The 13,722-nt window shown below is 48.2% G+C and overlaps 1 protein-coding gene across 4 annotated transcripts in view; it reads left to right on the top strand.

Moving 5' to 3' along the window:
* Positions 1-13,722, top strand: part of STX8 (syntaxin 8) — a 222,288-nt gene that overhangs the window by 136,034 nt on the left and 72,532 nt on the right. The window lies entirely within an intron of this gene.

The raw sequence follows: 13,722 nt of genomic DNA, 5'->3' as shown, positions 1-13,722 counted from the left end.
ACGCTGCCTGCGTCCCGTGCCTTGTCAGTCCGAGGCCGGTGCTGACCCGCGGTGGGGACAGCGGGAGCAATCACAGTGACTGCCGCCGGGGCTCCATCCCACAAAGGTGCACCAAGTGTGTCGAGCTGATGCTTTTATTGTAAATAGAAATACAGCAAGACAAACAGCTATTGATTCGAGGACATGCTTAGCCTAATTTGTAGCCCTTTCAACACGAGAAATACAATGGATCCCTCTGATCTGCCTCGTTTTAGAGCAGAGACCTCTGTGCAAGGGTCACCTGGGCTCCACCTTGAGAAGCATGGCCGTCCCCCCCCGTGTTACTTGTGGTTAAGCAGACGTCTAGCTCAGGCGGAGGCAGGACCAGGCAGCTAGCGACTCAGAACCTCAGAAGAAGGGAACCTGAGGGGCTGACCTACTTCCCTCACCCCTCAGTTCTCATCCCTCAGACACCAACCCTCTCTGTGCTTCTGTTCCTGAGGCATTAGTTTCTTCCTTCCTTCTAGAAGCCCAGCCTCCTCCACTGCCTCCCCAGCCTCCTCACATAACTCCTCTGCACGTGACCCTGACACTTGGGAGGAGAGAGGTGTGGGCTCACTCCCACCTGCCTCTCTTACTCTCTCCAACTTCTGTATAAACATAATCCTGCTGAGCCTTGGTTTCCTCAGCTATAAAGAAGTGGAAAATCTGATTATCAGAATGAAACTGTATAGCATCTGGAGCCTGTGTAACACTGCCCGTCTTCCCCGAATTCCCCTGTCTGTGTAGAGAGGCCCGAGGGCACCGTGGGTAGCAGGCTCCAGAGCCGGAACGTGCACCCAGCTTTGCTGCTCACCAGCTGGATGGCCTGGGGGAAGCCCATGCTCACCTTTGCCTGGGGCTTCTCATCTTTGCAATGGGAATGAGAGGGTTGTTGTAAGAAAGAAATGAGTTAATATAGATAAAGATACAAGTTATGGCTCATATTGAGATAGAGGATACAGAGACAAATATCTAGATATACTAGAGGCCCGGTGCATGAAAATCGTGCAAGAGTAGGCCTTCCTTCAGCCGGCTGCTGGCACCAGCTTCCCCTGGCATCCAGGACCCGGGCTTCCCTCAGTGCCCCGGCCTCGTCCGGAAGGACGTCCAGAAGGATGTCTGGTCTAATTAGCATATTATGCTCTTATTATTGTAGATCACTTAAAGCAGTGTTTGGCACATAGTAAGCAACGAGCAAGTATGAGGCATTATCATTATGTCTGAAGGAGGAAGACTCTTCCCAGTTGAGGAATAACTTTCCTAAGTTGTTTTTTATCTGATGAGCAATCATGTTGCTATTATTTCGGAATGAACATATTCATCGATAAGTCGATAAGTTTTATATTTGCAATGTAGTGGCCTCAGTATACGCTGTTCATAGAGTCACAATGAAGAATGTTAACTTCTATTGTTGCCACCTTTTAAATTTATGGTATTACCTAGTGTTAGTTTTTATAACCAAAAATTTCCATGAAACCTTCTGAGCTGTACTCTGTTTCATTTTTTTTTTTTTAAATAGAAGAAACTTAGAGACTCCTAGAATTACTGAAATGCATGTGTATGTTTTCAAAACTTGGTATCTTAAAAATATGTTAACTGCCAAGACTGGTTTGGCTCAGTGGATAGAGCGTCGGCCTGCAGACTGAAGGGTCCCGGGTTCGATTCCAGTCAAGGGCATGTACCTTGGTTGCGGGCACATCCCCGGTGGGGGTGTGCAGGAGGCAGCTGATCGATGTCCCTCTCTCATCGATGTTTCTAGCTTTCTGTCCCTCTCCCTTCCTCTCTGTAAAAAATCAATAAAATATATTTTAAAAAATATATGTTAACTGTAAATTTATCTTATGCCTCATTTGTATTTAGTAATTTGTTATTAGGAGGTATATGTTATATTTAACATATGTTATCTATAACAGAACTACATGTAGTGACTCAGAAGGGAGATGCAACAGGACAGCAGTGTCAGGTACCGAAAGAAGAAAGTTCTTTATTCTTCCAATGGAAATACTTTAGAGATTTGCTTCTCGTATCCCTTCAACTTTTTTCCTAATATTTACTTAGCAGCTCCATTAATGTTGTAGATCAACACCGCATAACTACCCCTCTACCATTTCTGGTGACTGATACCTCTAAAGGAAAATGTACTGCACTTATATTTTTAAAGGAAACGTGTAATTATGTATGTGCTTGTTGACACGCAGTGCGAGTTTTCCCACAATCCTGCAGGTTCAGCATGTGGCCTCCGGAGCTTTAGGGGGGTCAGAATTGTATTTATGACACCCAGCAATTAACTTCTGAGACTTCCATCGGTCAGTATTAAGCCTTTGAACACAGGGCATGTTGTGGGATTTGCTGAGTAGGTCTAGCAGCCCTTGGCAAAATTAGCCAGACCTTTTATTTAAAAAGTTTGTTTTATAGTGGTAAAATATACATACCGTAAAATTTACCATTGCAGCTATTTTCAGTGCTAAGCACATTGACATGGTTGTGCCAACATCACCAGCATCATCTCCAGAACTTTTCACCATCCCAAACTGGAGCTCTGTCCCCATTAAACACTTCCCATGGCCCCTGACAATTACCACCCTACTCTCCGTCTCTATTCTGAGACCCTCTGTAAAATAACACAGTACCGTATTTTTCGGACCATAAGACGCACTTTTTTCCCCCCAGAAGTGGGGGGAAAAAGTCCCTGCGTCTTATGGTCCAAATATAGCCTACACATATACTTTTAAAAAAAAGTTTTTTTACTTGCCCGGCTCTGTGTGGTCTCTGTGTGCTTGCCCGGCTCTGTGTGCTTGCTGCAGCCACTGTCCATTCCTCCGTGCCCAGAGTGTCTGCCCCGCTCTGTAAACCCCGAGTGGTAGAGGAGTTCCCATGTATGGTAGTCAGCCTCCATGCCCTTGCTGCAGCCATATCTCCATGTCAGCCCAGGTGCGGTGTACGGTAACTGCGTAATCCAAACCGTAATCATTGCCTGTACCCCTTGCTGGCCCATACTCCGTGCCCGGAAGAATGCCGCGTCTATTCCCCCAATCATTCCTCTCCGCCCTCTGTTGCCGTGCTTGACTACTGGGTAGGTGTACTGTAGATCTCAGCAGAACCTTTACCATAAATCTTCAACTTTATTCTAATTTATTACTGAAGTCTCTCGTTATTGTGTTTTACAGTACATTTTGTCTTTTGCTGACTGTATTTGTTAATAATGGTTCTAAATGGTTCTAAATGCTGCTGTTTACTTTACAGGGTTGATTACATGTGTTTATGACTGTGATGTTGGGTTTTAATGCACATAAAATATTTTAGGACACTATTTGTTTCAGAATCTTTTTTTCTTCATTTCCCTTCTCTAAAAACTGGTGCGTCTTATGGTCCGGTGCGTCTTATGGTCCGAAAAATACGGTATCTATCCTTTGAATCTGGCTTATTTCACTGAGCATAATGTCTTCAATATTCCTCTACTTTGTAGCACGTGTCAGAATCTCCTTCCCCTTTTTCTAAAGCTGAATAATGTTCCATTGAATGTATATACTACATTTTGTTTGTCCGTTTCTCTGTCAGTGGACTCTGTTGTGAATAATGCCACTGGGAACATGCGTGCTCTGGGATTGGGCCAAGCCTGTATTCTGTGCACACACCCACACGTGGAGGTGCTGCATCAGATGGTGTTTCATTTTTCTGAGGAACCACCGTAAGCTGACCTGTTGTGTTGCTTCCAGCCTCTAAACCACATGTGTCAAACACAAGGCCCGCGGGCCAAATCCAGCCCGCCAGGCCTTGCAATGTGGCCCGCACCGCGCTGTCATCACTGCACTCCGCTGTCAGTTTATGACATTGTCAGTTTATAACTGTTCAGTAAACCATTCGGCCCGCGATTTAGGCTGGATTTTAGATTTTGGCCCCTTCTCTGGTTGAGTTCGACACCCCTACTCTAAACTCTCAGGTACTGCCTAGGGCAGTGGTCGGCTAACCGTGGCTTGCGAGCCACATGGGGCTCTTTGGCCCCTTGAGTGTGGCTCTTCCACAAAATACCACATGCGGATGTTCATGTACAGTGCGATTGAAACTTCATGGCCCATGCGCAGAAGTCAATTTTTGGCTCTCAAGAGAAATTTCAATCGTTGCACTGTTGATATTTGGCTCTGTTGACTAATGAGTTTGCCGAACACTGGCCTAGGATCTTATTTTCTTAATCTGATAGAGCCCTTTTGCAGGCAGGAGTCAGGGACTTCCACAGCCCGAGAGGGACAGGCAAGCAGAGTAAAAGTGAAGTCCCCTGGCTCACTCCAAACTGGAAATGTAATAGGAGATGATGATGATGATGATGATGATGATGATGATGATTGCTCCCCAAAGAGCTACTCCCTGGGATAGAAATGTACCAGATGGAAACTTGCCTTTGAGAACTGGAGAGAAGGCAGCCTTGGCACTGAACACAAGAGAAGAAAAACAAAGGAAAAACCTACATTCCCTGATAGGTGTGGCCCAAAAGGCCCTCCTTTGGTGTGCACCCTGGGTATCCTTACTCAGCAAACCTCCTACCCTGAGTTTGGTTTGAGACGGGCTCACCTAAAATAGCTCCAGGTACTTGGCAAAAACAATGAAATGCCTCTTCGGAGAGAGGCATATTTATACTCAGTCGCTAGGATTCAACCAAAAAAAAAAAATTTCCAGGGCAATGACCAGCACACAGTCAAAGATACCTACAATACATGGAACAGAACGACACGGGCCAGGATCCGCACAGACTCGCAGTGCTCGATCCTCAGACGCAATGCTAACATCCATTGTGCTTACCATATTTAAAGAAAGAAATGACAACCTTGAAAGGATCTTCAGTGAAGAGGAGACTATAAAGAGTGACAGAGAACATTTGAAAAGGGACCAAGTAGAACGTCTAGAAATAAAAAAACAACTGAAATTAATAACTCACTGGACATGTCTCATACCAGCTGAAGAGGGCAGCAACCAGAGAGATCAGAAATGGATGACCCATGCCCCTTTCCTTAGTGCTGGCATTCACAAGAGGAGAGCCAGCTACCACGGAAGTCCAGTTATGGTCTTCATAAGAAAGGCGTGTGGGGGCAGGGGCTTGGTCCAGGAGACTCAAGGCAGAGCAGGGAGTTAATCACCTGCTTTTCCCAAAGTGCAAGCCCAGATTCATCGTCTCACATGTGAACACATTCATATACATACATGATACTGCAAGCAAGAGAGACCTTAACGGTTTGGGAGTCGGGGACCCAGCAGCTTCCTCCTGTGTAAGTCGCTGGCTGCTCCCAGGGCACGCTATTCCCGTTTCATGGAGAGCGGCCGGCACGTCGTTTTACTTAAGAGACTGCGAAAATGGGTTGTGAACCGTGAAATGATCTTTTGTTTCCCTGCCCTCGGCGGATCTTCCTTGCCGATCGGATACATCAGTCAGAGATGCTTCTGCAGTGAGGAGGTTTCTCGTTATACGTACGGACTGGGTTGCAAGGGGCCACACAGAAGGGCCTGGTGATGAATTTGTTGGTTCGGTTGCTCACAAAGGACTCAAGCACCTCTTTGTGAACCTCTCGCTCGGAGCCCGGGCTTTAACATTTTCCCGAGATCTTTGCATGGTTCCCTCCCCCCCCCCCCTTTTCTTCACCCACCCCTACCTCAGTGATAGCATCGAGTAGAAAACAAGATTGTCTTTTTCCAGCTTCTAAATGTGAATCAGACTGATGTTTTCCGTCGGTACCTATGTGTATTTTCAGGTCCCTTCCTTGTAGTGGGAACATCTGTAAAAGCAGGATCTTTGTAATTGCAGTTTAAATATTCAGTGTGCCTCATTCTCATTAGAATTCAAGCTAGAGCCCCGTCTGCGTCTGAGGGACAGGCAATTGTGAGGGCCCAGACGAGAGTCCTGAATGACTCAGGCTGAGGGACAGCGCTGCCTCCCAGCACACTGACTATTACGTAATGTTGTCTAAGCACGTTGATTGTGATCTGAGCAAGGTCTCAGCGCTGTGGTTAGAAATCAGCCCAGCTTCCGTTTGCTCAAACACTTTCTCCTCCTGGAACAGCTCCTGGGAGCGGGGCGTCTTGGGGAGCAGAGCAGCCCTGCGGTGAGGATGAACATGGGAGGGCGGGGGCCTGCAGCCAGAGGGACGGACCCGGGCCCCGTTTGGGCTCTGCCACCTCCAGCTCCGGTGGAGCCTTTGGCCCTCAGTCTCAGCTCCCTTCTCTGCAGCATTCAGGCAGCAATGACTAGGCCCCATGGTCATTCTGCAGACTCTTGAGAACAAGTTGGCGGCACAGTGACTGGTTCTAGGTGCCCTTAGTAAGAGCCTCTGTGTTAAAAATGGAAGTTGAATTGCTTGCCTAGATCTGCCTCAGGAGGTAAGACTCAGAGGCTCCGTCTGAAGCAGCGTACAAGGGCCTTTATGGAGAACAGGGACACCTCAAGTAAGCTATACCAGGATGTTCTGGAGCTGGGAGGTTAGCATGACCAGAAGCAGAGTTGATTAAAAAGCAACTGAGACTGGAATTTGGAACTTTGTGGCCGAAGCCCATTCCCCATTATGGAATTAGCGAGCGCCCCCGGTGCAGCCTGGTTTGTATCTCACCAAACACTCTCTCTCAGGTTAGCTCCTGGGAGCCTAGCACAGCATGGGTCGGAGGCTGAGCTCTAGCAGTCTGGTGTGTTTAACTGACCTTAGAGACAGTTTAATCTTCCGAGGGATTATTTTTAAAACCCTTCCCCAAGCATAAACAGTGCATCTGAAGGAAAAGAATAACCATGCAGTCTCTTTTATTTATCTTACTGTTTACCCAGAATGTCCTCCGTGGCTATTGTTTCCTGCCTTTTCTTCTCTCTTCTGTCCTCCTCCACCGAGATAATCTAGTTAAGCCCCTCAGCCCTCTTTTCTTCCCAGGCATGCGTGTCTGTGTTTCCTCGTGTCCTCGCTCAGTCCATCTCTATGAAGAAGTGCCCAGTCCTCTGCCAACACCCATGCCCTCACAGCCACACTGTCCTCCAGCACCGTGCTCCCTCGCCCATTCACACCCCCTTCCTCTTCCTCCGTGCCAACACAGTCACTGGGCGCCATCCGAGCGTCTGGCCTTGGGTGAGGTACCGGAGGTGAAAGGTACACAGTCCCTGCCTTCGGGGAACTTAGGACAAATGGGAGGGACGCTGGCAAAGCACTAGTATGGGGCGCAGGAGGAAAGGGGCCTATGTCAGCCGAGGGGTCCAGAGGTTTCCGAGCGGACAGAACCCTGGGCGGAGGTCTGAGGACTGAATAGAAGCTGCTTTGGGCAAAGGGCAAAACCAAAAGAAGCAGGGCCTGCAGTCCCGCCTAAAAGAGGGATGGAGGGACGCAGGAGGAGGGAGGGAGAGAGGGGAGACAGGGGAGCCCAGGAAGTGCTGTGTGGAGGTCAGAGCATGAAGCAGGTGGCGTCAGAGCACCGTGGAGGCCAGGCTGGAGTTGGTGCAGAAGTGCCAGTACTTTCTGTATGTCTCTCCAGAACATTTTGCAGTAAACTTGAATTACTTTTATTCTTAAAAAATAATTAAAATTTTAACAAGAAGATACTTGTACTCAACATTTCGGTACTTCCTGTATTTTGTAGGAGTACAATAATACTGTATTTTTAAGCCCCTCTATTTTTTAAAAACATTTTATTATAAACCCATTTTCTTTTAGTTCCATTAGTGCTGTTATATCAAGTGGCTGCACTATCATTGACTTGTTTGGGGGAGTTTAGATTATTTCCACGTTTTTCTTTATAAATATTGTTGCATTGCATGCACAAAGCTTTTCCCCATACTTAGGATGTTTTCCTATCAGGATGTTTCCAGAGACCGGAATTGGCTGTCTTCTAAAAGTGGGGCCCCCGATCAGAGGGTTGTTTGAGGCCCAGAGAAGGGACAGGAAGCGGAGGCCAGGGGTCCGAGCAGCATCCCTGAGGGGTCCCTGGGAGTGCGAGGTCAGGGTGCTGCACCCAGAGCCGCTGAGTGAGGCCAGCGCCTCGGAGTGTCCGCTCCCGTGCTGGAGGAGGGGTGCCGGCACGGCCAGGCCTGGCTGCCGGGGCGGGCAGAGGAGGGGTCTGGTCTCACTGGCATCCCGAGTGGGAAGCCACGCACCTCTCCTGCCAGGACTCACCTGAGAGGAGCTCCCTCAACACGGAAAGGGGGTTAGACCTCAACCACCAGGGAACAAATATAGCAAGCTGTCAGTTACAGGTGGATTTCCAAAGAGGGGGTGAGCAGTGGTAAGCCTTCTGAGACACATTACCAAACTACTTTCCAATAATGCAGGGGTCTTCAAACTACAGCCCGCGGGCCACATGCGGCCCGCAGAGGAGTCTGATCCGGCCCGCCAGGTTTTTTGGGCAGTGAGCGTAGCCGAGGTGTTACAGTAGGAATTAGTAGTTCATATAGTCCGGCCCTCCAGCTCTCTGAGGGACCGTGATCTGGCCCCCACTTTAAAAAGTTTGAGGACCCCTGCAATAATGTATCAGAAACCACCCCCACCTAGACTTACTAGCCACGGGTTCTTGCTGAAACACAGTGCCTCTCCGCTCTCACTCTCCTTGAATGACTCCTGGTATTCGAGGTGGTTCTATTAGAAAGGGCTCTTCCTAGAGTTCCGAGGCACAGCTTTCCCTGGGGTTTATCTGCCCCTGCGGCGGCTTACTCCTTCCCTCCCTGGTCCTGCTCTTTGTGGAAGGCCACGCCAGGCACTGAGGGTCAGACGATGGAGAAGACCTGGTGCCTGGCGCTCAGCCCAAGCTCAGGGCGGCGCCAGGGGCTCTGCAAGCTGTGCACACGCCCTGGGGACGCAGCCTCCTGGGCCTCTCCGGCTGCTGTGGAAAGCCAAATAGAAGCATCACAAAGGCAGGGGAGAGAGCAGCATCTCGGGTGGTAGGAAGCAGAGGTTTGAAGGAGGCTCTCAGGCAGGCCTCAGCACTCGGTTTCTCAAACAGATAGGACTGGCTGGCTGGGCTCTCGTTTGCCTGCTGGGAGGCGCAGAAAATGAAGCTGGGCAGCGAGGACCCGGTCTGGGAGAGCCACTGGAGCTAATCCTCCTTCTGTCTCTCTCTCACCGTGTCCTTTCCTCTCCCAGTGAGGGCAGGACCGGGGGCTTAGTCCTCGGCTCTTTTCCTCTTGACGCCTTTTCCCCCTCGAGCTGCTTCATTGACTCTTGGATGACGTCATGAGCAACTACCAGTTCTGGGTCTTCCTCTGATCATCTGTTTGTTTACTTCTTTAGGAGAAGCCTGAACTCTGGATCTTGAAGTAAAATCTCCCAATATTTTCATGCTGACAATAAATTAACATTTTTAAAAAAATCTGTGTGGGCTAGATCACACATGTCTCGGTGTACTACCTCGGGACCTCGTCCGCACACATCGATCTAGGTAGCCCCTAGGCCTGCTTGAGACGAACTCTGAAAATACGTCTCTTCCCTCTTCGTCACTCTCTGTTCCCACCACTCTGTTTCTGGCTCTCGTCACACTGATGCAGCCATTAAACGTCACAGTGAAAAGTCTATTTATCGGTACAGAGGAATGTGTGTGACTGTAACCTTGATCGTATTGACGTACACGGGACCCCAGCTTATGAATTTGCTGTCTTCAGGCAGCAGACATCTCCCTGGCTATCAGGATCACAAAGATAAATAGGATGAATCCCTTCCTTAGGTGCCATTGCTTTCTAAACATGCCTTTTTCAATTGATTTAAACTGCCGCCCCCCCTCCTCCAGACATATCTGCTATATTTTAGAAAAATCACTTTTCTCCATCAGGAAGATCATAGGTACCAGGTAGTGAAACCATATAGCGTAAAACTCCGAGGAGGCCTGCTTCTGAAACCCGAGAGTACTGTGGCGCTCCGGTGGCTCTTTTGGAGTTGCTCCATTTTCATTTCAGGAGCTAAAATGTACAACTCACAGACCTCTCCTCCTGGTGCCTTACATTCCCCGCCCCACCCCCCACCCCCCGGGGCCCTGGAGCTGCTCACAAACTTCGTACAGTGGGTACCTGTGAAGTGTCTGTAGCCAGATTATCTTTTCCATGCGACCACATCACTGCTGGCAGCCTTGATTTTGAGTTCTTCCTGTGGAAAAGCTCGTTTTTCTGCTAATAGCATTTATTTAGGGAGCAGTAATAGGAACAGTAAGTTCAAATGTTGATGCCTCAGCGTAATCCAGGCAGAACAAAACTTTGGAGAGAAGCAGAAAATTGGAAAACCTTTATTTGATGGAAGGTGATTGATAGGGGCTGACAGCCGCCCTGCCGTCACCGTGACCACCTCGGGGGCTCCACGCTCCCGTAATCTGTTATGAGGTACGGCTTCTGCTATCATCGAAATGATCACAAAGTAGAATCATTTTTTGATTATTGTTTTTGCTCGGTGCGGTTTGGAAAGATAAGGTGTGGTTTCCAAGAGTGGCTTATGGAGCTACAGAATAATAATTACACTGCGCGGGCCTCGGTTGACGCTACTGCTCATGTACGTGTTTGTGCGTGTTTTCTGGTAATGTTTGTTCACCAGCGAATTCATCTGCTTTCCCCCAGCCTCGCGGGACCGGCAAGCACCGGCTGCATTTAGAAAGACTGTGGGGAGGCCTGGGGCAGAGGATGTTTTGTGTATGCAAAGTGTACAGTACCTCTGCTCTTCCTCTTGGTCTACTGCTTACGGGGGAAGAGCATCCTATCACCGCTCAGGATATTTTGCCAACCCAACCTAATCCTTCAGGGGTTCACCATTCCCCTCAGGTGCTTCTCATTCATACGTTGATTTTATTGTATATTCGTAAATTCAAATGAACTTAAGGATTGGATTCTGTTCTGACTGCAGTTACCCGAGCTGATAAACCTGGGAGGGAAGTCATGATGTCTTTTTATAATACATATAAAACCAATAGCTTAGACTAGATGGCCTTTGAAATTCCATCCAACTCTCTCATCCTCCTTCCATACCCCTTCGGAGATAACTAGACACTCCCGCCAACACACACACACACACACACACACACACACATACACACATACACACACACACACCAGTAAATCAGATCCAGGTCAGACCTTTGCCAGTCTCTTCCTTTCACAGGGTGGCCAGCACCAGGTGAGATACGTGCAGAGATAAATCATACCCAAACAGACTTTTACCTTAAATGTTATGTATGGCTGTGTTGGTTGAAAACTGTTAAAGAAACACATATAATACACTTTTTCTCATCAGAACAAAACAAAGATAGGAAGGGAAATGGCTCTAATGGAAGGTATGAGAAAGTTGGGAAAAGAAAGGAATGGGGTTCTGGAGAGAAGTCTTCAGTCCTTGTTCGGAAGACTTGGTGGATGGAGATTCCTTATGCTTTCCTCTGAATGGGCGTTATAGCTCTGGGACTATTTTCAGTTATCTTATTGTTTATTTGATTAGTTTGTTAGTTACATTTTTAAAAGTGATCTGGTGGGTGTTTTTTTTATCTTTTGAGAAAATTCCCTAAAACTTAAGTTTTGGTAGAGATGTTCATACCTCTCCCTCCTTAAAAATTATAACTATAAAATAGATTAAATGGACATGTAGTTGGTTTAGGTTATTAAACACATAATTATCCACAAGTAGGTTATCTTCTTTGTGTTTTATCAAAACAAAAATTTAAATGTCAGGTCACCTTCCTGACCTTCTAGTGCTTGCTGTCCTGTTTGATAGGTCCTCCGGCCCAGCCGGTTACTGGTGTGTGCTCAGAGGACGAGACCGTTTTACTTGACTATTAGGTGTGATCCTAGCATTGCCCCGGAGAAACCGGCACCATGGATGGAGTTGGATATTGTCAACTGTTGGCACCAATTCACTGCCCACAAGATACCCCAGTTTGTGGTGTGGGGAAGAAGGAAACTTGATTTATGCAAAACAGCTCAATTGTGATACAGCCAGGCTGTGAAAACAGCACGCCTGTGAGGGGGCTGGACAGTGCCCGTCTGCTTTGTGCTGTGCTGCTCTGCCCCGTGCCGGATGGCTGCATTCTGTGCCAGTCTGCTCGGGGTCGGTTCCCGCCCGCTTTGCTCCGTGCTGGCCTGCTTAGCTTCTAACCCTCTGCACAGCCCCTCTGCTAGCCACTGTTGTTGTTGCTCTGTTGTTGCTCTGGAAGACATCTCCGATGTTTCTGCTCAGCCAGGGAAACGCATTCTTCAGTCTTCGGTGGAAAGGGAAAATGTGCTCCTAGGGCCAGGGGAGCTAGCTTATATAGACTGAAGAAGTCCCTGCCCCGCATCCCTAATTGGTCTGTCTTCATGCAAATGAGGACTCCAAATTCTTGAAGTCTGATTGGTCCAGAAGGCACTTCCTGATTGGTCAGAATAGAGGCACTCTGGTTGTGTGGAGCTATGCATCTCCAGTTGGATGGAGGAAGCCTCAGTCCTATTGGTTGAACTGGGATTGCAGGAACTCCTTTATAAGGACTGGCGAAGCCGGCAGGACACAGTGCGGGCAGGCAGCTCAGTGCAGGCTTTTCCTTGAAGTACAGTTTGCATGGGAGGCCCCATTGTAGAAATGGCTGGAGGCTGTTTTTTTGTTTTTTTGTTTTTTGTTTTTTAATTTGAACCTCCAGGAGCCCTTCTTAGTAGGTATCTTCTTTCTCAGGGTTCACATAGAAACAAAATTAAAGAATGAGTTATAACATTTTAGAAATTATAGCAATTAACACCTGGCAGTAGTCACTTCTGACCCTCTGCACAGCCCTTCTGCCAACTGTTGTTGCTCTGTCCGTAGTAAATCCCTGCTTCTACTGCTGATCACCATGCCCGCGCTTTACTGAGGCGCCCACGTGAGCAGCCGGTGCCCACGTGAGCAGCCGGTGCCCACGTGAGCAGCCGGTGCCCACGTGAGCGGCGGCTCAGTCGCAAAGCCGTGCTTGCAGTCCAGAGGGCCCGCCCTGGGACTTCTCTTTGGTCCTAAGGACACAGATGCCCGCTGGGAACTGCCCGTGTTTGAGTAAAGCGGGAGGGGCTGAGAGTTTAAGGGAATGTGTGGCATTCAGGAAACAGATACCTTTCCTTTGCCAAACCCTTTGGAAATAGTGCGATGAGTCTTGATGTTAACTTTTAGAGAACGTGACTGTAGGCCTGGTTGCATTAATTAAAGTCTTTATCAACCTAGGGATCCATTAATCAGCTCCCTCAGCCTCGCCGGGACTCGGTATTTATTTTTTTTGCCTCACCTTTCCTTTGTGTTTCAGAGCCAGGCAATGATGATCACTTTCACTCACTGAACCAGCGTTAAATCCCTTGGAGTAATTGATTTGGGGCTCGTTTTCCATCACTGTTGGGTTTTATCTGTCCATAGTGTGAACACTGAGATCAATTTCTCTAGATTGGAAGCAAAATGATCTTTGTATGGGAGTGGGTATCAGTGGTCCGTGACACACTCCCCTCCTTGCACCCTCCCCCCCTCCCGTTCCCCCCCCCCCCATGTATCTCACATACCTGCGCTGGGAGCTGACTGCACAGCGGGCGGCATCTCAGGGGCCCAGTGGTCCCCAAGGCCCTGCCTCCCCTGACCTGTGCTTCTAAGAGCCCTTTCCCTCTTTGAGACCTTAAGCAGTAATTCCTTTCACAATGACTCTTGGATTTCTGAAAAATCTCATTTAAAAAAATTACTGCAGAAATGGATCTAAGATTTTTTGTCATTGCGTTGCCATTTATCTGGAATAGCCTCTTACCTTGTA

Source organism: Pipistrellus hanaki (assembly GCF_964339955.1).
Source record: "Pipistrellus hanaki genome assembly, chromosome: 16".
Lineage (NCBI taxonomy): Eukaryota > Metazoa > Chordata > Mammalia > Chiroptera > Vespertilionidae > Pipistrellus > Pipistrellus hanaki.
Note: the sequence above shows the minus strand (reverse complement) of the source record. Positions and strands in the feature narration are given on the sequence as shown.